At 36.1% G+C, this 22,504-nt stretch overlaps 1 protein-coding gene across 6 annotated transcripts in view; it reads right to left on the reverse strand.

Moving 5' to 3' along the window:
• LOC124429867 (TWiK family of potassium channels protein 7-like) overlaps positions 1–17,194 on the reverse strand; it is a 175,110-nt gene extending 157,916 nt beyond the window's left edge. For 3 of the 6 annotated variants that reach the window (XM_046975650.1, XM_046975652.1, XM_046975647.1), the window contains exons 1-2: positions 16,768–17,194; positions 15,074–15,453 (exon numbers count right to left, since the gene is read on the reverse strand). The gene's annotated coding sequence lies outside the window, so the exon portion shown is untranslated. Of the gene's footprint in view, positions 1–11,296; positions 11,317–15,073; positions 15,454–15,954; positions 16,109–16,767 lie in introns of those variants that run through there. The other 3 variants (XM_046975649.1, XM_046975648.1, XM_046975651.1) reach the window with 3 other exon arrangements.
• Positions 17,195–22,504: the final 5,310 nt, after the last annotated feature.

A 22,504-nucleotide genomic window follows, 5' to 3' on the forward strand; every position in this document is an offset into this window, starting at 1 on the left:
GACGATTCAACGCGACGAAACGTCCGCGAAATTGGAAAGCACCCTCTCGAGAAGAACACGCTCCTGACTTTTCTCCATTTTCTTTTCTTGGCCCTTCTGGTTCTCTCTTCGCGGTTCATCTCTTTTTTTCTCAAAAAGAAATGGGGGAAGAAGGTTAAGATAAAGAAGAACCTTGGGAATTTCAGATAAGAATATTACTTGGGCTAATGTTAAGAAAGAACTTTCTGATAACTAACTTAACACTCACTTGTTAATCCTGGCCAAGTATTAACTTGAAAATTCATTAACATGATTTCATGCGATCGAATTATTAATACCGAAGGTAAAGAATAAGAAAAAGCAAAAGAGTTTATTCCGGACCGAATAAAATTCATCATAATTTTTTTTCATGAACTCGAATCAGATTTATTCAGACGAATGTACATATGCGTTCAATTGTCCTGAATATTAAACAGTTCTCATCCCTATATCTTGGACGATTTCATTAAATATTCAAATTTCATTCCCCTTTCCACTGTTGATCTTTGTTCTCTATCGCTGCTTGCAAATAAATAAATAAATAAATCAATCAATCAATCAATCAATCAATCGATCGATCAATCAATCAATCAATCAATCAATGAGAAAATGTAACAAATTTTTCGATCGACAAAAAAGAACTAGCGATCACGGTTATATATCTACGAATTCCCAAAAGAATTTCAGAGAGGTAAAGAGAAACGTTTTTCTCGCATCTCCGAGCGGTGTTCGGGCAAAGCTACAAAATTCAAAGGTAAATTCAACGACGGAAAAAAGAAAAAGATAAAGAGAGAGAGAGAAGGTATCAGCAGACTACTCGTTACGGTTGCCTTTTAGTGATGTCAAAGCATCCCTTCATCCACGAACACGAACACGGCTTGGTATTTCTTCAAAAGAATAAAAATCGAGGCTTCACGATGGTATGTAACTGTACTTTAGAATGGATGGGTGTGCATGTATGTATGGATGTATGTGTATATTGGGAGGGGGATGAGTTAAGTATGTGTACGTAGGTACTGTAATGAATTTACACGACGTTTCGTTGGGAGTTTCAATCTTGTTTTCGCGCTTGCTCACCTTTGCCACGGCTAACTTCTTACATCGCGTTAACGAACGTATTTATACGGCTACGCTCACGTGCTCATTCGATGGAATCTCTCTCTCTCTCTTTCTCTCCCTTTCTCATAGAAATGAGTTCAAAGCCGAAGGGCAAGTTTGGTGTTCGAAGCACGAGGAAAAACAAGGAGATACCCGTGTGAGATCGTAATTTTCACACCACGAACATCCTCTCACACTCCAAGCTAACCCTTCCCACTTTCCTCGTGTCTTCGCTTCGAACGACGTTGGAAATTGATAACGGTGGTTCAACGTGTGTAAAGAAAGACGAAGAGAGAAAGAGAAAGAGAAAGAGAAAGAGAAAGGGAAAGAGAGAAAGAGAGAGAGAGGAGGCCAAAGAGCTGTGAAATTTAATTAGTCGAATAAACTGGATCAAGCTAGACCCGTTTGCCTTTCCTTCGTTAACTCATGCTCTTACGAGAAAGAGAAGGAGAGAGAGAGAGAGAGAGAGAGAGAGAGAGAGAAAGAGGAAAAATAAATTCACTGAAGAGCACGATCTTCGATGATATTAATAAAACGACCTGAAAAATATTTTTAGGGTTTTAGCGATTAAACGATACCGAATTCATAAAATGATCTTACAAATTTTCTAAGTAAATCCTTAAACATACATATAACTCATCCTGAACGCGATAAGTTTAAGAAAAAACGAGATTATTTAAAACAAATTTTCTCTCTCTCTCTCTCTCTCTCCCTCTATCTCCCTTTCTCTTCCAATTTTCAATATCACTATATAGTATTTTTATTTTATTTTAAAAGAGATCCTTCGTGAATGTTTAACGTGCAAATCGTCGACAAACTATGTGGTTATGCTAAATAATTGATTAACTCGATACAACCGACGACAAGATGAGATTTATCATACATTTCTTATGTGTTCTATCAAGTCTTGTCAGAGAGTGATGGAGAGGGAGAGAGAGAGAGAAGAGAGATAAAAAAAAAGAGTGATAGAAAGAAAGAAAAGTCAGAGTATATTTCCCCGAGGAGACTTAGACGTGGAAAAACTCATGGTGCCTAAGGCAAGAAAGGCGATGCCTTTAACGCGAGTCGTCGAGTTAAGGAAAATGACGAGAGCGATAGCGAACGAAGAAGAATCCAAGAAGGAAACGGATAGAGGATCGCCTTGAGCGTTAGAAACGAGGAGGGAGAGAGAGGGAGAGAGAGAAAGAGAAATAGGAACAGAAAAGTAGGAGAGGTCGTTTAAATTAGTCCGGAAGCTTCCGTAGAAATGAATTCAATAATTTAGCGAGTTGGAAGGCGAATATAAAGCGAATAAACCTGAACGTGTCCTCGAGAAAAGCCAACCGAAAATTCCAGCAACGACGAGAGCGATGCGCTCTCGAAATGCTTCACCTCGTTTCCAAAAGCTTTTCTCCTCTCTACGTAGTACCGCATTTACCTCGCCGCATATGCAGAAATATCGTGGATGTACACGAGCTCGAAGATAATTTCGAAAAATCGGTTCAAGTACTTATGATTCGTGGGATCGATTTTTCAATTTATCATTTTTTTCTTTTTCTTTTTTTCCTTCTTTCCCATCTCTATATGAATTGGAAACAAAATAAGTAATCTGATTTTTGTCATGAAGGATAAAAAAAAAAATGAGAAAATGATAAATAGATGTTAAATGTTAATGAACGGAGGATGAAGAAGATAGTACATTATTCAATTACAATTAACAAGAATAAACGTAAAATTAAAAATCACTTACACGCACTGTGTTAATTAGTCGGAAATAATATCATGAGATAATGTATAGTATAATCAAAGTCAAATTATTACTGTTACTTTGTGAATATCCAGTTTCCAATTGAATGCATAACAGGTTTGCTTGGGGAAAGGCACAATTTGCTTTGAAAAGGGATTAATGTATAAGGCCTTTGTTCTCGAATTATTCGCCCGCCACAATTATCGAAATTCTAACAATTTGGTTATACAAAAAAATAAGAGAATATCCTTTCAAAAAAAGAATCATATGAAGTAAAAAAAAGATTTGATATTTTTTTCGAAATTATAGTTTAATCGTGACATTTTTTCGTGAATCTTACATATGCACAGTTATGCTACCTTTCCGAGACTAATGTACCGCTAATACAGTCTAACGCTTTCGATGTAGCCATCAGAAGGAAACTTAATTTTATTTGCGAAGCAGCGAGAGGACCATCGAGTCTCTCTCTCTCTCTCTCTCTCTCTCTCTCTCTCTCTCTCTTTCTCTTCGTTACTCATTAGTTGAAAGAGTGGCGGAAAGACCGAGGCTCGTGTCTCGCGCAAACGAATTTTCTGAATTTTCCGTCTTCCACTTCGAATTAGAGACAGAGGCTAGGAGAGATATACGTTTCCGCGTTGATGAATAATTCCGTAAACGAAAATAAGCGGTGTAATGGCGCAATGAAAAACGAGAGGTAAGGGAAAATTTCAACTCTTACCGGCTGGAATAATACAATTTTCTAGTTGGACTCTTCCGAGAGAGACAGAGAGAGAGAGAGAGAGAGAGTACTAGCGCTTGTTAATGGCTTAATCTAACAAAAATGTCAAGGTCGCGAATTTACGTGAATATACTAGACTTCTCAAAATTCTACTCTGGGTTCTAATCTAACACTCCATCGGGATACGAATTTCATTGCAAAAAAAAAAAGGAATCGGCCGAAAAAAGATAAAAACAAAATGGATAATAAAAGTTCGTTAAAAACTCGAATTAATTAAAGACGAATTTACGTATTTATCGAAACGATCGGACGATCTATCTGAAAGTTTAATTGATTTAAAATTATCGGCAAATGGATCGCCGGAAAAAAAGAAGACATGATCCTGATTGGCAGGTAGGATAACACTTTGCAAAAGCGAATTTGATTACCCATGATCCTAACGCAAATGAAACTATTTGGAGTCGTTCGAAGATGGAATATTAAATCACGTACCGACCGCAAAAAAAAATACGAAGCAAAAGAAAATCATTAAAGAAGTTTCTACGAATCGAAAAGGGAAGAGAAATTAAAATGAGATGATTTTTTTTCTTTTTTGCTAGATATAAACAAATCCAGCATGAAATTTCATAATAACAAAATCAAGAAATCTAAAAGGGAAGCCACATGTTACCGGTCAACTTTAGCTGCTTGACGTACAACAAAAGAAACAGCTGACGTCATATCACTTTGGACTACTGGCCGTCCATCGTAAAACGTGAGGCAGGGGAAAACGACGACGACGACGACGACGACGACGACGACGACGAGGCAATCACGTCAAGAATGGCGACAAAGGACAACGACGGTGACGGCGACGGCGACGATGTCGGCTACGTTCGTGGCAAAAGGCGAGCAGCAAGTGAGCCCCGTATACGATGACGTTGAGAGCAAGCTTGGAAGAAGCAAAATGACTAAGGTTAACACTTACGCACGTATACGAACTCGTTCACTCTGACTTTCAACACATATATAACATACATACATACATACATATAGGAAGGAAGAGAGAGAAAAATGTTGTCCAAAGTAGAAGCTTCTCAAAAATTGCTGCGAAAAGTCGATGACTATGCCACGATAAAACTCGGCAACCCTAAGGCTACTACCGGCGGAACTTCACGCCATTAAAGATGTGCTCTTGCGGTTCGAACAATAGATAAAAGAGAGGATAGAGCATGCACTCTTTCTTTCTTTCTCTCTCTCTCTCTCTCTCTCTCTCTCTCTCTCTATCTATCTATCTATCTCTATGTATATGTATATATCTACTTCTTTCTATTTCCCACCATTTCTAGTCTCCAAGAGAGCACTACACTTTCCACCCCTTTTATTTATTTCGAGCCACCATTTTCTTCGCTATGACTACCCCTCTTCTGCAGTCCTTTCTTTATTTCTCCTCCCTCTCTCTCTCTCTCTCTCTCTCTCTCTGTCTTTCTCTCTATTTCCTTGGTAGTATCCTTCACTACTTCGGTACCACCGATCGAGGTAGGTCACGTCTCTATTTTGTATTCCATCAAGCTCGCATCCATTCCAGGACCAAACAATGAGAAGCGTGCTCCTCCTTCATCTCTTCTCTATCGTTGAAGTTAAAGGGAAGGAGAGAGAGAGAAAGAGAAAGAGGGAGGTAGAATGAGCAAATAGCCGAAAAGTTCTCTCGTCACCCTCTTTCTCTCTCGTACTCTCAATTGCTTCAATTCTTCTCTCTCTTTCTCTCTCTCTCTCTCTCTCTCTCTCTCTCTCTCTCTCTCTCTCTCTCTCTCTCTCTCTTTCTAGCTTCACACGTCGTCTCTTCATGTAATGCAAGAAGAAGCTAGGAATGTTTCGAGTTAGCGCCGGAACGAGACAACGCTTTATACAAAGAACTCATCTTCGATTTCAAATGCAAATTTCTACGGCATAGAAGTCAGAAATGACCGGAAAAGGCTTGTTTCTACTTATGTTTTTACCGATGGTGAAAATTATACTGAATCAAGCCATGCGATTTTATGTTTCCGTACATTACAACGTTATAATTTTTATGCGATAAAGAAAAAAAGAGAAAGAGAAGTAAAAAATATATGCAGGAGTAATAAAAGGTATATAGAAACACATGTAATTTACTTACGTAAGATTTAAATAACTGTAATATAAATCAATTTCTCTCAATTGGCTTTGTACTGTATAAAGAATTTTATAAGTTTGGTCATGGCGTCATTTTGTACCGCCTGACCCTTCCATTCTCTTGTCTATCTCTCTCTCTCTCTCTTTCTCTCACTATCCAACCAACTTTTAACTGCATCAGAGCTACGAACTTCCAAGCAAGCGTTACAACCGAAAGTTACTTGACTTCGCGTCTAATAAGAACCTACCCACGATAGGAAGTTCGAGGCTTTCGACTACGATAACGACGATGTTGTTGGAGTAACGGTCGAAAGTCCTCCATCCCTTTTCTATATACACTCGCTTCCCTACAACCATCCACCCCCCAAACCCTTTTATTCGCTCGTAAGAAAACAATGTACCTACACGTTCGACATTTCACGAAAAGTGATTCTAGTCACGCAATTCCAAAGGAAAAGTCGTATCGTTAGAATTTAAAGGTAAGAATTTGCAACGATCAATTTTACGAGACTTATTTTGATATAAATATATGAAGAAAATATTTTTCAAATGAAAAGACAAAAGTTTCAATATTTAAACATTTTTATCGAAAGATTTAAAGATATTCGTCACTATGTATGATCCGAATAAATCCAACGATCGCGTTGGGGATATACGCGAAAAAGAAACACTCGTTACGTGTCTTTCGATTCCACTAAAAATCTCATCCTCCGGTAATCAGACCGACGGAACAATTGTGCTTTCGTTGCATCGTAAAATGACGGGGCTGTATGTGAAAGGAATATGTAGGTACATACCTACATATAACGTTGAGAAAGTAAAAGGTAAGCGAACTAGCGTGTACATGAAGGAGAGGGAGAGGGAGAGAGAGAGAGAGTGATATGGGAGGAGAAGCGAAGAGGAAGAAAAGGAAGGATAAAATCCTGACACGCGTCAGTCTCGTTTATCGTACGAGAAACGAGACGTGCACGTATCTAGGCCAGGCATTTATCGTAGTAATAAACATCTTTCTATATTTTCACCGTCGATCACGATGAATTTAGAACGAATTTATGAAAAAGAGAAATATGGATCTTGATGATATGGATAAAAGGTCATGAAATATTACTATCTTTCGATTTTGTCAAAGAGATTACTTAATTAAATAACACAACTAAAAACTTTCTTCTACTAAATAAAATTTAGTTTCGATTTTAATATCAAATTCTATTTAAAGCTTGATCCAAAAGTTTGGATCTTTTATCCAATTCACTTGATAGAAAGTACGACTTCACTATCGATTTATCTGTTCCCCTAACATATATACATACATACACACATACACATATAGATGATATGTAATACTAACATGCATGTATAGGTAGAGGTGTACTATATACGAAAAGATGCTTTTATACATGCTACGATCTACGAGCCGAGCTTTTAGGCGATCTCCGACCTACGGTTACCATCAGCGAAATTGCAAGCTCTCCTTTGTATTCGTCCCGTGCACTCGTTCGATCTCTCCCTTCTCAATTTTTAGTGACATAAATATAACAACGCGGCACTCTCGACGTCGGCTTAAGTTGAAAATAATGGAAGGATACTGGGAAAAGGCCATCTCCTCCTGACGTTCCTACGTTTTTCAGGATCATACATTGTTTCATCGCACTTTACAATTATATTTTACGATCGATAAAAGTCTGTGCTATAACTATCTCGTCGCATACTTTAAAACATCTCGAAAAACTTGAAAAATCCTACTGTAGGTTGTAAACGAATGTAAAGCAAAATAGAAAGAGAAAAAAACACAGTGAAAGAGAGAGAGAGAGAGAGAGAGAGAGAGAAAGGAGCAGAAACGAGCGTGCGACTTAAATAATCCATCTCCATTTGCGAGTTACAAGTACATACGAATGCTTCTAACCGAGTTTGTTCGTCGGTATTCCGTAGTCGCGTCGAACAATGTGCGAAATATAAAAGCAGATAGAGAAAGGGAGATATAGATGTCACGAAGCATGTACTTGAGTGTGCGAGAAAGAGAGAAACTTCAGTAATATCGTAACTCGTTACTTTCATCGGTATACCTAACCCAGTTGTCAAATCATATAGTTTGCTTTTAACTCATTCAACGGTACATCACCTCCCAACCTTCCCCAACCTTCCCCAACCCTCTCCTCCTCCTACCCCTCCTTCTCTGCCTCATTTCTCTTTCTCTTTCTCTTTCCAATCCTTTCCATGTGAAATATATCCGACATATGCAAACAATCTCCAGTATCCGAGAAACTTTACGTTCTGCAAGTCAAACACGACGAATGCGCTCATATTTTAATAATACTTCTCGTGGACAATATCTAACGTTAGCTAGTTCGAGATAACCAATACTTGGCAACTTGAAAAAAAAAAAAAAACTTAAAAAACTTTTATAAACAATTGGTGAAATAATTTAATCGAATCGATGCAATTTTTTATTCTGTAGAATTGGTTTCATATCGAACGATCAAAGAGAAATATTCAAGTATTCGATTTTAAATGAAATACCTTCTATACGAATTTACGTGTTTTTAGTGTTTTAAACCAACGGTGGTAATATAGATCGTTGTTATTTGTTTAGAGAATTAATTGCCGGTGAAACGATCGTCGTTCGACACGAGAAAAGACTTATCGAGATAGAGAAAGTTCGAAAAGCCGAGACGGATCGATGTTAAGAGAGTAGCGCGTGCCATTTAACGATAAAAATCCTTCGAGAGGCCGATGGTGAACGCCGAGACGATCGTTTAAAGAACGTAAATCGAAGAGTACCGGCTGAGAGGGTTTTCAAATTAGTGGACTACGTTTAATCAACGGGAATCGTAAATTTAACCGCGGTACTCGTTAGCGTCTATCGAACTCTCTAACGAAAAAGAAAAAGAAAAAGCAAAGAAATAAAGTGAAAAAAAAGGGAGAAGAGAAAAGAGAATTTCTATTCTGGACGAACGATTTTCAGGCTCGAGAATCATAGCCAACGTGGTAAACGAAGAGAAGAAAAGTGAGTAGAAAAGAAAAGAAAGGAAAAAAAAACAAAAATGAAGAAAAGTAACAAAAACGAAAGAAAAAAAAAGGAGGAAACGAAGGAAAGATATAGCAAAGAATTATTGTAAAAAGATACTATAGAAGAGAACTCGAACAAAAAAATAATAAAAAGAACAGGTGGAACGTTTCGCGAACAGAGTGCGAGAGTCAAAACTTTCGAAGGGTGAAAGTCGCGAGCGTTGGCACTTTTTTAATTAAACTTTCCGCTTACCCCCCTTCTCTCTTCCATCGACCTTGCGGATATTCCACGCAATGGCCGCTGATGCGACCGCACGAAGACCACCGTCGTGGCCACGCGAATGTGGGCTTGAGAACTCTCTGGAATTTATTAAAAAAAGAAAAGAAAAAGAGAAGAAACGAAAAGATAAAAAAATGAAAAAAGAAAAAAAGAAAAATGGCAAAAATGACAAAAAAAAAAAAATAGATATGATGTGTGAGAGAATAATTTCCGAATTCTACTCGGTCGAAGGGAAACCACACGTTGAATTAATTTTCATTCTTGCTAAACCAGTATGATAAAGCACGATTATTGTATTCTAGCATCACGTTATTCGACGCATGAAAACTCCGTTGGGGTTTTACCGTTGAAACGACCAACATTCTCTACTCTTGTTGTTTAACACGTTGACTGCTTTTGCCAATCCTGCATAAATCAATAGGTATTATCTATCTAATATTTTATCGGGTGATGTTATTTTTTTACCAAGAATGTGATATACAAAAAGAATGAAAGACTTAACCCAAATATCTTTTACTCTTTTTTTCATGTTAAAAAGAAGATATAAAACTAAGTAAATCTTGTAAAAAATATTTGAGTGACCTACTTTATTCTGCAGATACATACACACATATATATACATATAGAATTTACGATACAATATTTACTGTACACTCAAGCATTTCTCTTTTCATCGAATCAATAAAAGATTAAAAATAAGGATAAGATTAAGAAGCAAGGGTTCAAAGATAGGCGTTAAAAAAGGTTAAAACGGTCGTGATAACGAGATGAAAAGATAAGAGTACTAAGAGCAAGAAGGGTGGCGTCCGCGTCGTGAGACGAGAGTCAAGGGTTCGTCCGAAAAAGGAAGAAATGCCGTGGGCGGCATGTAAGAGATGCACCAGCCTGGAATAGCGATGAAAGTCGAAAGGTTAAGCGCCTTATGGGATTCCACGGGTTCGAAACGCTTCGTGAGAAAAGTGTCATTTATGTCGACGTGCCTCGCGTGCTAGGAACCGCGAAAAAGGCATCACTGATGTTTATCACTGAAAAATAGGCTTTCGACGACGACGACGACGAAAACGTCGAGGAGAGTGCGATAAAAGGGAAAATGTTGCTCATAACACGAAAGTGGACTTTCGACGATCCAAATATGAAAGAAACAAAGTCACCATTTTCCCATCTTCTTCTAAAAATAAAAGTAAATGATTAAAATATTTAAGGTTACGTGTCGTATTTTTTATGGAATTAAAGACATTCTATATATTCTGAGCATCGTCTATTGAATGTAATTAAAATACGGTAGTGAAGGAAACATAAAATTTGTTCACCTGAAAGGGTACATACTTCATAAAGATTCTCAGTGTTTCTCTTGAACCACCTGTTATCAGGAAATAGTGTCATTATTAAGAGATTATGATTCCACAGATTTAACCACGATATAATACGTGAGAGCGCGCGAGCGCATTGTACATAAGTACGCACATAGATATGCACGTTATATGTGCATGCGATGGTAACAATAAATAGAGGAGAGAGCACGAGAACAATGCGACCTACTCGATATGTAATAAATACTTAATGAACAGTCGTGGGTGTCGATATACCCGGGGCTCACTTTCCGCCAATTATCGATTCGATCGAACCACCGACGCCGCCACCACTACCACCAATACTACTACCATCCCCTACGCGTAAAGAGAGGAAGAGAGAGGGGAGGGGAGGGGAAGAGAGAGAGAGAGAGAGAGAGAGAGAGAGAGAGACATACACATACATCTCTCCAAGAGATAATACCAGCGAACTCGTCGTCGGCAAACGGGTAAATGCGTTATCCAGCATAAATTCGTCGAAAACGTCATGCCATTAATCTTACGTGATTAATGTCCATTTATCGATCGAACTACCCTCTTCTTCCTACCCTGTAACATCCCTCACATAGCCACGCGAAAAGCGCATCGAATATATTCGCGAGAGTACTCTTTTCCTCTTTCTTTACTCGAGCTTTATATCCAAAGTTCAAAAGTCGATACTCTCTCTCCCTTTTCCACCTTTTCCCAGCTTCTTTCTAAAACGAAAACGTCTCTGCGATAGGACCAATAATAACAACGGAAGAATGTAACAACAACGACAATAATAACAAAACAACCACAATGTAACGTTACAACAACGTTAACGATGAAAACAAAACAGACAGCGACAGGTTCGCCGCAAAACCGGTAGATCGATTCGTTTCCGTCGAGGCTTGCATCCCACGAAGCGAGTCTCGAAATACCATCACCACCACCACCACCACCACCACCACTAACACCATCACTATCGCACTATTTTCCTATTTTACCTTGAATAAATCTCAAGGATAACAAGCGTAACCGCATCCAAGCCATTTTCAATCCTTTCTGAATTTTTTTATCTTGTTCCTTTTCTTTGCTCGTTGTATAATGTTTCTATTCTTTTTTCTCATTGTTATTACATCGTATTTATCCTGATTTATATTTCTTTATGATTTGTCCTTTCTATAAAAAAAAAAAAAAAAAATAAGACAGATAAATGAAATTACTATTTTACTATAATATATGTATTCGATTATTTATTTCAAAATATTTTAAATATCTTGTAATCTTTATATAGAAAACGTACAAGGTTTAGCTTGAATTGAACGCACGAGAAATAAAATAATCGGATGAAAAAAAAAATCGTACCGCGAGTACCGACCGATTTACGAGAGAAGGTTTAAAAGCTCATGCATTTCGATAAAAAAATAAAAAAAAAAGTGTGGAGAGAAAAAAGAAAAAAAAATACAAAGCTTGTATAGGAGAGACCGGCGATCGAATTAAAACCTACCATCGCTAGCTAACTTTTCATCCAACTTTTTTTCTTTTTTCTTTTCTCTCTTTTTATTTGTTCAATTCATCCCTTTCTCCTATCGCCTTCTCCTTCTCCCCCCCCCCTCTCTCTCTCTCTCATTCTCTTTTTCTCTCTTTCTATTTCCCTTTCACTCATTCTCATTGCAGGAAAAAAGCACGTGATCAGAATGTTCATTGGTAATTCAGTGCGATCGTAGAGGTTGAAGAAGAAGTTCCCTAGAGAAGTCGACGTAGTGGTCGAATGAAGATAGGAAAAGTCGCGAGCTACCGGAAGCTCACTGAAAATTGCTTCGAAATCGACGTAGGTAAAACGAAGGGAGGAACTATCTTGAACGTTGGACTTTCAAAGTGAATGTGCAAGAGAGCTTCTTCGGGGAAAGTGTTGCGGTTGAGAGAAGAAAGAAGTTGAGAGTAAAGATGTTCTTGCTTCGAAGAGATTAAAATAGAAGAAGGAGAAAGAGAGAGAGAGAGAGAGAGAGAGAGAGAGAGAGAGAGAAAAGGAATGATTTCCTATTCAACAAAGATCACTCGGAAGCTGCAAGCTTTACGTATAATGAAAATTCGTACATTTCAAAGCAGTTGCAGAAGAAGGCAGAGAGAGAAAGAGAGTCGATTACTTTGATTTAAAAAATGTTGTTCAACATTACGGGAAAATGATGAATAAAACAAGAATCATAACGGAACTTCTTTTTCGAAGGGGTCCTTTTTTAATTCATGTCGATAAATCGAATATTCCAAAAGAAATGATGCTTTCCCGGTATTTGAAAAGCTCGACCCCAATGATCAAAGCTCAGTGAAAAGAGAAGATGCTCGATGGCAGTATTATTCGTAGAATGGGACAGCCAGGAAATTCAAAAGCGTATGTTTGTCGTGTCCACTTGATGATCACTTCCCGGAATTGGCCTCATGTCACCAAGAGAATTTCAGGAGTCTTCTCTCTTGTGGTCTTGTCGTAAGGGAATTCACTAAAATTAAATTAGAGAAGCTTCTCTAGATTTCACTCTCTCACATTCGCTCTCTCTCTCTCTCTCTCTCTCTCTCTCTCTCTCTCTCTCTCTGCCTCTCTTTCTCTCTTCTCCTAACTTTAACACTTTTACTGTAAAATCTTGAAAAACATTTTGGGTAAGCATGATCGAATATTTCATTTCAAAGACTCTCATTACGAATGTAAGAAGACTTAAAGTGGATATTTATCGCAACTATTTTTCTTACCCTCGAAAACTTCTGAAAATCCAACCAGTCTATTGCTACGTACAGAGAAAGCAACGCTGACGAGGCAAAATCACGTCGAACGCTTTTCTACAACTTTGAAAAACTTGCTCGAGCTTCGAAGGAAACTCTCTGAAAATTGTCTGATTCAACTCGCTCTCTCGAAATACGGAAAACAGGAATGAGTATCTAACTCGAGACTCTTCGTTCGACAGCACGCGATATAACTATTCGAATTAACGATAAAAAGTTCATTCAGAAGATTATACTATTTCTTTGTAAAAAAAAAAAATAAAAAAAGGAACTTTCCGGTGTCTACGATGAAATCTCTCGCGAAATATCGACCGTAAAAAGAAATCCTATTATCCCATGTACCTAATCCAAAGATAGTAGGTATCCCTTCTTGCACGTGATAACGAAAAAAAAAGAAAAAAAAAAAAAAAACGATTTGATGAAATCATTCCAGACGACGAAGTCATAAAATATTCGTGAGAAAGCAGAGCCAGCGAACTTTATCATCGTTGAAAGCTGTCGTGAAAAATGTCGACGTGTTCGATCGTCTAATCTTTCATCTCGATCCAACATTGAAATTATAAAGCTTTAGATATGTTTCATGCATTATTTTTCTTTAAATCACATTATATTTAACATATAATTGTTATGTTAGATTGTAAATCTTTTATATCATATAAATGAAAGTACAACGAACTTGTATTAGAATATTTATCTTAAGAGATTTGAATTTTGTCGCGGTTTAAAAACTATCGAGATTTCTCGTATTCACGCTATATCGTAAATTCACTTAAATTGAGGCCTATTTAACGTCGCCGCAAAACTTCCGAAAAAGAAGGAAAAGAGAGAGCCGAGGATACGCTAAGGTATATCCCTTGGATGCTTTCCAGTAGGATGCCCGTGGCAGCAGATTTTGGGAAAGCTTTCGGAATGGTAGAACGATCGTGAGCTTGGTATTACAGATATTAGCGTCGCCAGTAACTCTTTCGAAACGGCCTTGGCACGTTCAGCGAGCGTAGCAACTTTACCTCCTGCTTTTTAAGCAAGGCCCATGTTAAATATCGTACATCGCAAACGCATCGATAAATGTGCCAGCGGCGTGATTTTTAACACCTTCCTTTCCCTTTCAAAATCTTCATATAGGACATAATTCAGTTCAAATGCTGAAACATCAATTCTTTGTTTTTCTCCCATAAGTTCATCGAACTTAATATCAACTTTTATATCTTTCATTTTATCCATTTATTATGCCTTGCACGTAAGACGAAATCAATCTTGCAAAGTCGACGACGCTTTTTCCAAACGAAACTGACAAACTCGATCGGATTTTAAAAAAATAAAAGATAAAAAAAAAGTAGAAAAAGAGGAAGAAAAAACATTGAAATAGGTCAACAAAGCAGAAGACGTAAAAGGAAGCAAGAGAGAGAGAGAGAGAGAGAGAGGAGAGAGATAAAGGAAGACGAAGTAGAGGATACTTCGATGAAGTTTCACGGTAGAAAGAGAGAAATAAAGATCCCATCTAAATCTCACGTCTCTAACGGTTTTAAAAAGAATTCGAGACACTATCTTTCCTTTGCAACTTCATCGACCTAGTTTAATAGACTCGAGAGTGTGATTTTGTAGCTACGAAAAAGAATGATAATTTATAAACTGATGAGTTCTCACTCCGACTGATTAATTGATACACCGGTGTACTACATACGCGCATATATTCACATGTATAAAATCAGTGAGAGAAAAAGGTAAAACGTTGCCACGGAGAATCGATCTTCGAACAATTGTTACGTGAAACAATTCGCTGCAGCCGCTGAGCAATAATCTCCTACGAGCAATCTCGTAATTCAGCGTAAAATAACAGATGCGAATAACAGCGTTCGGTAAACGTGATTATTTGGTAAACGTCAGGAATGTAGGCGACGAGTCCGCGGTCATAAATCGAAGAAAATTTGATGCAACGCGAATTCAAAGCGAAATTAACTATATAAAACTCGATCTGCGCTTTAAAATTAAACAGATACGAGAAAACTTACCCCGATGCTTTTCAATTTCGACCTTTTCTCACGAGAAATCTCCGTCTTTCTTCCTTCCCTTTCAATGAACTTCAGAGTCTTGGATTATCCGTTGTTTTTACGACGTTGCTTTTATCCGACATGTTCTCTCATTGCTCACTCATTAAAAAAAGAAACTCTAAAGTTCAAATGTCAGTCAATCAGTTAGTTGGTCAGTCAGTTAGTAAGTCAATCGATCAATTCAGTCGGAGTAAAAATATCGAAATATCTCGAAAGTTTATCACAGTCACTTTGACATCGCAGTAACACTGTCTGTTTTTCAGATATCACGACGATAATTGAAATTAGTTCGACGTTTCACTATTTTAAATGGATTTCAAAGGAATTCACCAGTCATAAAACTAAAAGAAAAGAAGAAAACAATGTGCATATATTACATATACATATAATGTGCATGTCCGTGACTATCCAATGGGGATGAAATTAAACAGGATTCTTCTGGACGAATCAATCAAATTTCCTGGATATTATCGCGTTCATAGAAATGATCGAATGAGATTTCTGTTAACCGACACGAAGAGTACTCGTTAAATTAATTAATCATTCGATACGCGTAGTGAAGCCAATTTCCTAGCGACAAATGCAACTTTTTTTTTCCATCAGTGGACCTCGAAGCGACTCTCGCGTGGTTGCACTTTCACGAGTCAATTCATCGACCAGCAATGTCGAGTACCTACTTTAATTGCGAATTATCGCCTTGTTGCAAAATTCTATCGCGCTCTACTACCCTTGAAATAATTTACATGCGATATGTGCAGATACGTACATACATATACACATATACATACATACATACATACATACATATATATATATATATATATATATACGCATAGACGTACTACGTAGATAAATAAATGCATAACCGATGCAAATGCATTGATTACGTGTCTGTTACGCTCTTTGTTATCTTCGATGGGGGAAAAAAGTATTGCATTCTTTACCCTAGTTTTCCATTCAAAAAATAGACAAGTTGGATATTCGATTCTACAAACACTGAAAGTACTCTTTTACCGTATTCTACACAATAATGGTTGGGTCGATAATTAACTTTTCTTTCTTTTTTTTAATAAAACGAACGCGGATAAAAAAACCTACAGCAGTTGCTATTTTTGCTTATTCTTCATGCTCGAGATTGTAATTTTTAAGGCAAGTATAAACTGATGAAAAATAATTCAACGATATTGAGATGGAGTACGAAACTTTGTATCTTTTGTAATATTGGAAATATATAAGGGCCATTAATTACAAGTAAATTTTAGAAATCAATGAAATTAAGTTAAATCTATCGCAAAAGAACCAATTGCTGTACGAAACGAGAAAATGAATGAAATAGACGAATGTACGAGTGATACACGAGAGAATTCTAACAGCAGCCTAGATACATCAAGGTCATTGTCGAGTAAGAACAACGACCCAGTGGATGCGATTGAACCTCTCCTTCTGGATTAAACGGTACTTGGATTGGATTCGAATTTGCGCGGGTAAATTGAACGACGTGTCTACACGATTCTCCTACTATCGAAAACACACCCTTCTGCTCTAACCCTGTCGTATTCTCTATCTCGATGAACAATGTTCGAGAAAAAAAAAAAAAAGAAAAAAAAAATATACAATGACAAAAATAATCAATTATTTAAGAAGAATGCACACACTTTTCAAAACACGCACAGAATGTTTCACTGCGAGTTCACACACGCACAAATCGATCCGATAATTTGCACCATCTTTCTAATCCTCTTCTATCTATCTATCTCTATCACCCTCGTTCTCGATCATTTATTAAAGTGAAAAGCGACAGATAAAATGGTCACCAAAAAAATTAAAAGGTTCAATATGAAAAATTCAATTCGAACGAACTCCAACACTTGTCCTTTGAAAATGAGGAATAAGAAGAAGAAGAAAAAGAAGAAGAAAAAGAAGAAAAAGAAAAAGAAGAGACAAAAAATACAATAGAAACGGTAGAAAAAGAAGGTAAAAAAGCGTTTCTTTAGAAACGTCAAAACGATGCTCGCATTTGACAACTCGAAAGGATAGACCACGCAACTATAGTATGCACTGACACGAAGTAAACACGACGGAAGCGGAGCGAGCAATGGTGGAAAGCTGCGAGTTTGCAATTCGCGAATCCCCACTACCAGCGAGCATAGGCGAGCTCATCCGAACGACGCCGACGTCAAACGAAGGTCAATGCACGCTAGGAGAACGGTCTCGGTATAGTACCAGACAATTAATCGCGGGAAATATAATGCTGGATCGATAAGTTCGAAGCGTTTCGTTTCTCTTTCTCCCCATGACAACAATACGAGAAAACCACATTTACCCTCGGCCACTAATAACATTCCCTTGCTCATAACCCCCATCCCAACCCTCTTCCATCCTATTCCAAGCCTACGTTCACGAAATCTTCAAATTCGTGAAAAATAATTACGAAATAATTTACATAATTTCCCATCTATCCCATCTCGCATTGTGCGAAACAAATAATAATTATACAATTATTACGTCGTAAATTACTATTACGTACAAAATCATCCTAATGCTAGCAGGGATGTAATTTCACTCCCTCGAAAATATCATCTCTAATCGTACAAACCAGTGGTATAGTGTTATAGATGGTTAAAGCTGTATGCAAGGTACTTTTCAGGATGTCGATTTGTTGCGATCATGGCTGAAACAGATTGAAGATTTGATTAAGAAATGTCAATATAACGAAAGCAACGTTCCAGGAGCTGTACCACGTGGAAACCAAACAGGATTGTCCATGGTTGATCCAGCAATGTTAATCTGAAACAGAAAGAAGATAAATTAGTTATATTATAATTGTAAACTGTATCTACACGTTTGTACGTATGAAAACATACGAGAAAAGGATAGATAATCCAACGATGTTCACCTAGAACAAAAAGAATATATTAATTATCTTTTAATTGTAAACAAAGCATATAAACACATGCAGGTAGAAATGCACGTCCATTGAACGTGCTGGCAGATGCATTTTTTATTTTCTAACCATATCTACTCTTCTTTCCTTTTGCTTATAAAAATAAACCAAATCTGAATAAAAAGTTAATGACTCTCAAAGTTAACTCGGGCAATAAAAGCAAAAATAAAAAAAGAAAAAAAAAGAAACAAAAAGTGAAATTATCTAAACGTATTTATCACGAAGATGAATGTAATATACTCGACCAGAGTAAGCAAAAATTTGTAGATCTTAAAATTTACTGAAACAGTAGAATATATACGTATTTAGTTAAACGTTTTTAAAGCGAACAAAAAATGTGTATAAAAAAAAAAAAAAAGAATGAAAACTCTAACGCATTGAAATAATATGCATTGGATAAAACATACACGATCTTTAAAATACTTTGAAAAAATACAGTTATTCCCGATATCTAAATGTATACTATCCTAACAATTGTGCATCTGTTGCATCTGATGATCGTAGCACGTGTTTCACATGCCAAGGAGATGGAATGGTCCATCATCTCCGTCAACGATGATTATTAATGACGAGCAAAATGACTACGTAATAAAATATAAATAAAAAATAAGACCACAAGCCATTAACGAAGGGTACAACATGTCGACAACCTTCGAATAATAACTCGTAGTCGATAGTTGCCCTCTTGAGCCACAATTTGTGGGGGCCTCTTCGGCATATAGCCTCTTCTTTGCTTCGTGCCCTAACCACTGTATCGGAGCATTCCCTAAGCGCAACGCATGAAGCAAAAAAAAAAAAAAAGAAAGAAAAAAATAAAAATAAAACCTTTATTACATATTTCATGAACTATCCTAGCCTGTGGACGTTCAATAAACCAAAAGAATTTTCCAATCGTGCACATCTACACAGGCACATTTACTCGAATGCTCCAACAGATTTTCGATCTAATCGATGAACCTATAATTAACACTTCGCAATAGAAACATGAAAAATTACCGAAGAAAATTAGAATATCTATGATATATCCTTTATGGCTTTACTTTTTTACTTCTTGCTTTTAATGTACTTTTTACTTTAATGTAAAATATATAAACAACGAATTACATATTCTATAAGTTACGAGAATGCGAAGTGTTAATACTCTTAATACTAAATATCCAACATGTTCAAAAATCTTTGACGATTCGAAAGTAATGACATTTTAAATAAATTCAAAGACTTTTAAACTGTTTGATATTGATATATCTCGCAATGCAGGGTGTCAGCAAGATATGGAAGAAAAAAAAGAAAACCAAACATGCTGACAAATTGTAAAAATTTGCTGAAACCTTGCAAATATCCGGAGACAAAACTTTCCACTCCTGAGTGGAAATTATACTTTGCGTCTTACCGGTCCTACCTACTTAAAATTAAAGCACCATTCACACCTAAGTATGTTACCTGCCTACCTATATTCCTATATTTAAAAAATAGCAAAACATTCGTTCCAACACACACACTCCACGATTCTCTCACATACCGCCAGGGTGCAAAAGCCTACACTAGAGAGTATGCCCCGGGGCATCTCCGACACCCTAGCTCAACCACGTATTTTCTAATACTTAACTAATTAAGGGTACGTACCAATTTGCTGAAATCGACTGTCAAGGTTAATGACCATTGCGTAAGGATCTACTTTCAATGTAAATACTAATATGTACCAGTATATAATAACCATACTAGTAACATACGAGTATTATTTTATTCATTAAAATATAGTTTGGTTTATTTAATAACGATCGGTTGTCTTTTTGCATAAGGCAAAAGCTCAATTAAATATAAATATTATCAGATACTAATATATTATCATACTCTAGCAACATACGTACAAATATGATTTTTTTATTATCATGCAATTTTGACGTTAAAAACAATTAAATATTTTTTAAGTGAATGATTAAAAATTTCGCGAAACGATGTACAATCCACCACCTAAAACGCACACACAGGTGCAAGGTACATCGTGCACGATCACTAACGCAATGACAGTCGCCAAAGAGGGGAAACTTAAAACTAAACCCATACCAACTGTTTCTCACCCATACGAGTACGCCTGGGCACACGGACAGATGAGAACGCAGAAAATACGGGGGGGAGAAACGGGAATTAGTACATTAATTGCTGAAAATCCTGAGCTAAAAATGATTAACTTATCAACTAGGCCTACGGGCTGTGACTCTACAAGTCTCTTTGTTTCTTTTGCAATTACTCTACTCGACTTTTTTCTTAGAAAAACAATGACTCTACTGAGACTTTTATTTTATCAACAAAATTGATTGAATATTTCATTTATTTTTCATGCAGCAATAAAAAACCTCGGACGACTCCTTCGAACAAGCGGCTATATACTAATGAAAGAAGAAAATCATGATGCGCCACTTGTACTCCAGAATCTATCCGTCGCGCTTGTCTTCTTGCTCATTTTTTTTTTTTCTTTTTTTGATATATCCATATCGATATATCGAAGTAAATCGCGATCAAATAGACTAAGTAGGAAGCAATGCATGTATACTACATCACATGCTTTTTTCACGAACAAAAGCGAACAAAAAGGAAGAAAAAAAAGTGCGAATTAATTGCACTTTTAATTAAAAACGACTCTACCCGATGAAACAAGAAGACCCTATCCTGAGCTAATAAAAATAGGCATGCACAATAAGTAAACAATGGAAAACATGCAGAAAGAAAAAAATACTATTCGTGAGTAAATCCAAAATAAGAATTACTCACGTGCTCGTCAATAATCAATTAAAAAAATTACAACCAGTAACTCGTGCCGATTCGGACCTTTCATCCTCGGCATGATGAGTACTGGAGGGACCATAATTTTTTCACTCACTACTTAAGAAGTTCTACGATGGCTCCAAAACACTCGTCCGCGTTGTAGGTTGAAAATGAGGTAGGTAGACATCGATGTAGATTGAAATTGGGTAGGTTGAAATTCCTGTAGATTATTATAACTGATGATCTGGAAAAGGACAAAAAACAAATATCGAATAAATTTATTGTCATAACAAGATCATTATTAAAATTATTATTAATAAAATTTGAAAAATTATTTACCAATAATTTCCTAGAGAAAATGTGTACTAATTTCTTGATCATCTTCCATGATGCACTGACTCTAATACGCGATAATTATTTATTTTATTTATTACGAGACGAACTGAATTTAATTCGCGAATCTCTACTGTTAAACTATAACTATAGTCTTTAGAAAAAGAAAATTAAAACTATATACGAACAAACACTGACTCTATTATTACTGCATTGCACGCAGTCAATTCAAGTTCACATATTTCTAAAACTTACTTTAAATCACGAAACGCGAATGAATCTAAATCAACGAACAAGCACTGCCTCTACTCCGTGATTTTTTTGTTAATTACCGAAAAAACACTCGCTTTATTCAATGCATCGCGCACGATTGCAATGATCTTTATTATCTGAAAGGAAAAGAAAAATCAAGTTATTAAAATCATTGTTATAATAAAAAATTATTTAAACTATAGATAAAAAAATGTTAACAAATGTTTACTTACTAGATTCTTCATTAATCCTTGAACGATGAGCTCCATGAAGAATATCACAAATTATGTTTCTTGAAACAGGATATGCTGAAAAAGAAAAATTAGTTTAAACAAACAAGAAAACAAATAAAGTTCCTGTAAATGCTCAGTTGTCGATCAAAATCAGAAGTAAAAGAAGTTAAACTATGACAACAAAATTACAACTGGAATTACTATTGTCTAAAAAAATATTAATAAGTATCTATTAATAGTATTATTATAATTAGTTACGTTACAATAAAATTTTATATTATAATATTTAGTTTATTAGGATAAAATTAATTAGATTTATCTATTTGACTGAATAGTTCATGATAAAATAATAAGATTTATATTATATTATATATATATATATATATCATTATTACTAATAATACTAATAAGATTAAAATAGTATTAATAATTAAATTTTACTTTACTTTTATATGAAATAAAAATTTTTTTAAAGTAGGTTAATTATATTTTATAGTAAATTAATTTTTGTTATTATGGTATACGTAAACTATATTATAGACTATATTACTATATATTTAATGTATCCATAATAAAGTGAAGAGATCCAATTAACAGCGAAGAGGTAAAACTATAGCGAAGAAGTAAAACTATAGCGAAGAGGTAAAACTAAAGCGAAGAGGTAAAACTAAAGCAAAGAGATAAAACTATAGCAAAGAGATAAAACTAAAGTGAAGAGGTAATACTAAAGCAAAGAGGTAAAACTAAAGCAAAGAGGTAAAACTAAAGCGAAGAGGTAAAACTAAAGCGAAGAGGTAAAACTAAAGCGAAGAGGTAAAACTAAAGCGAAGAGATAAAACTATAGCAAAAAGGTAAAACTATAGCAAA

This window comes from Vespa crabro, chromosome 16 (assembly GCF_910589235.1).
Source record: "Vespa crabro chromosome 16, iyVesCrab1.2, whole genome shotgun sequence".
Lineage (NCBI taxonomy): Eukaryota > Metazoa > Arthropoda > Insecta > Hymenoptera > Vespidae > Vespa > Vespa crabro.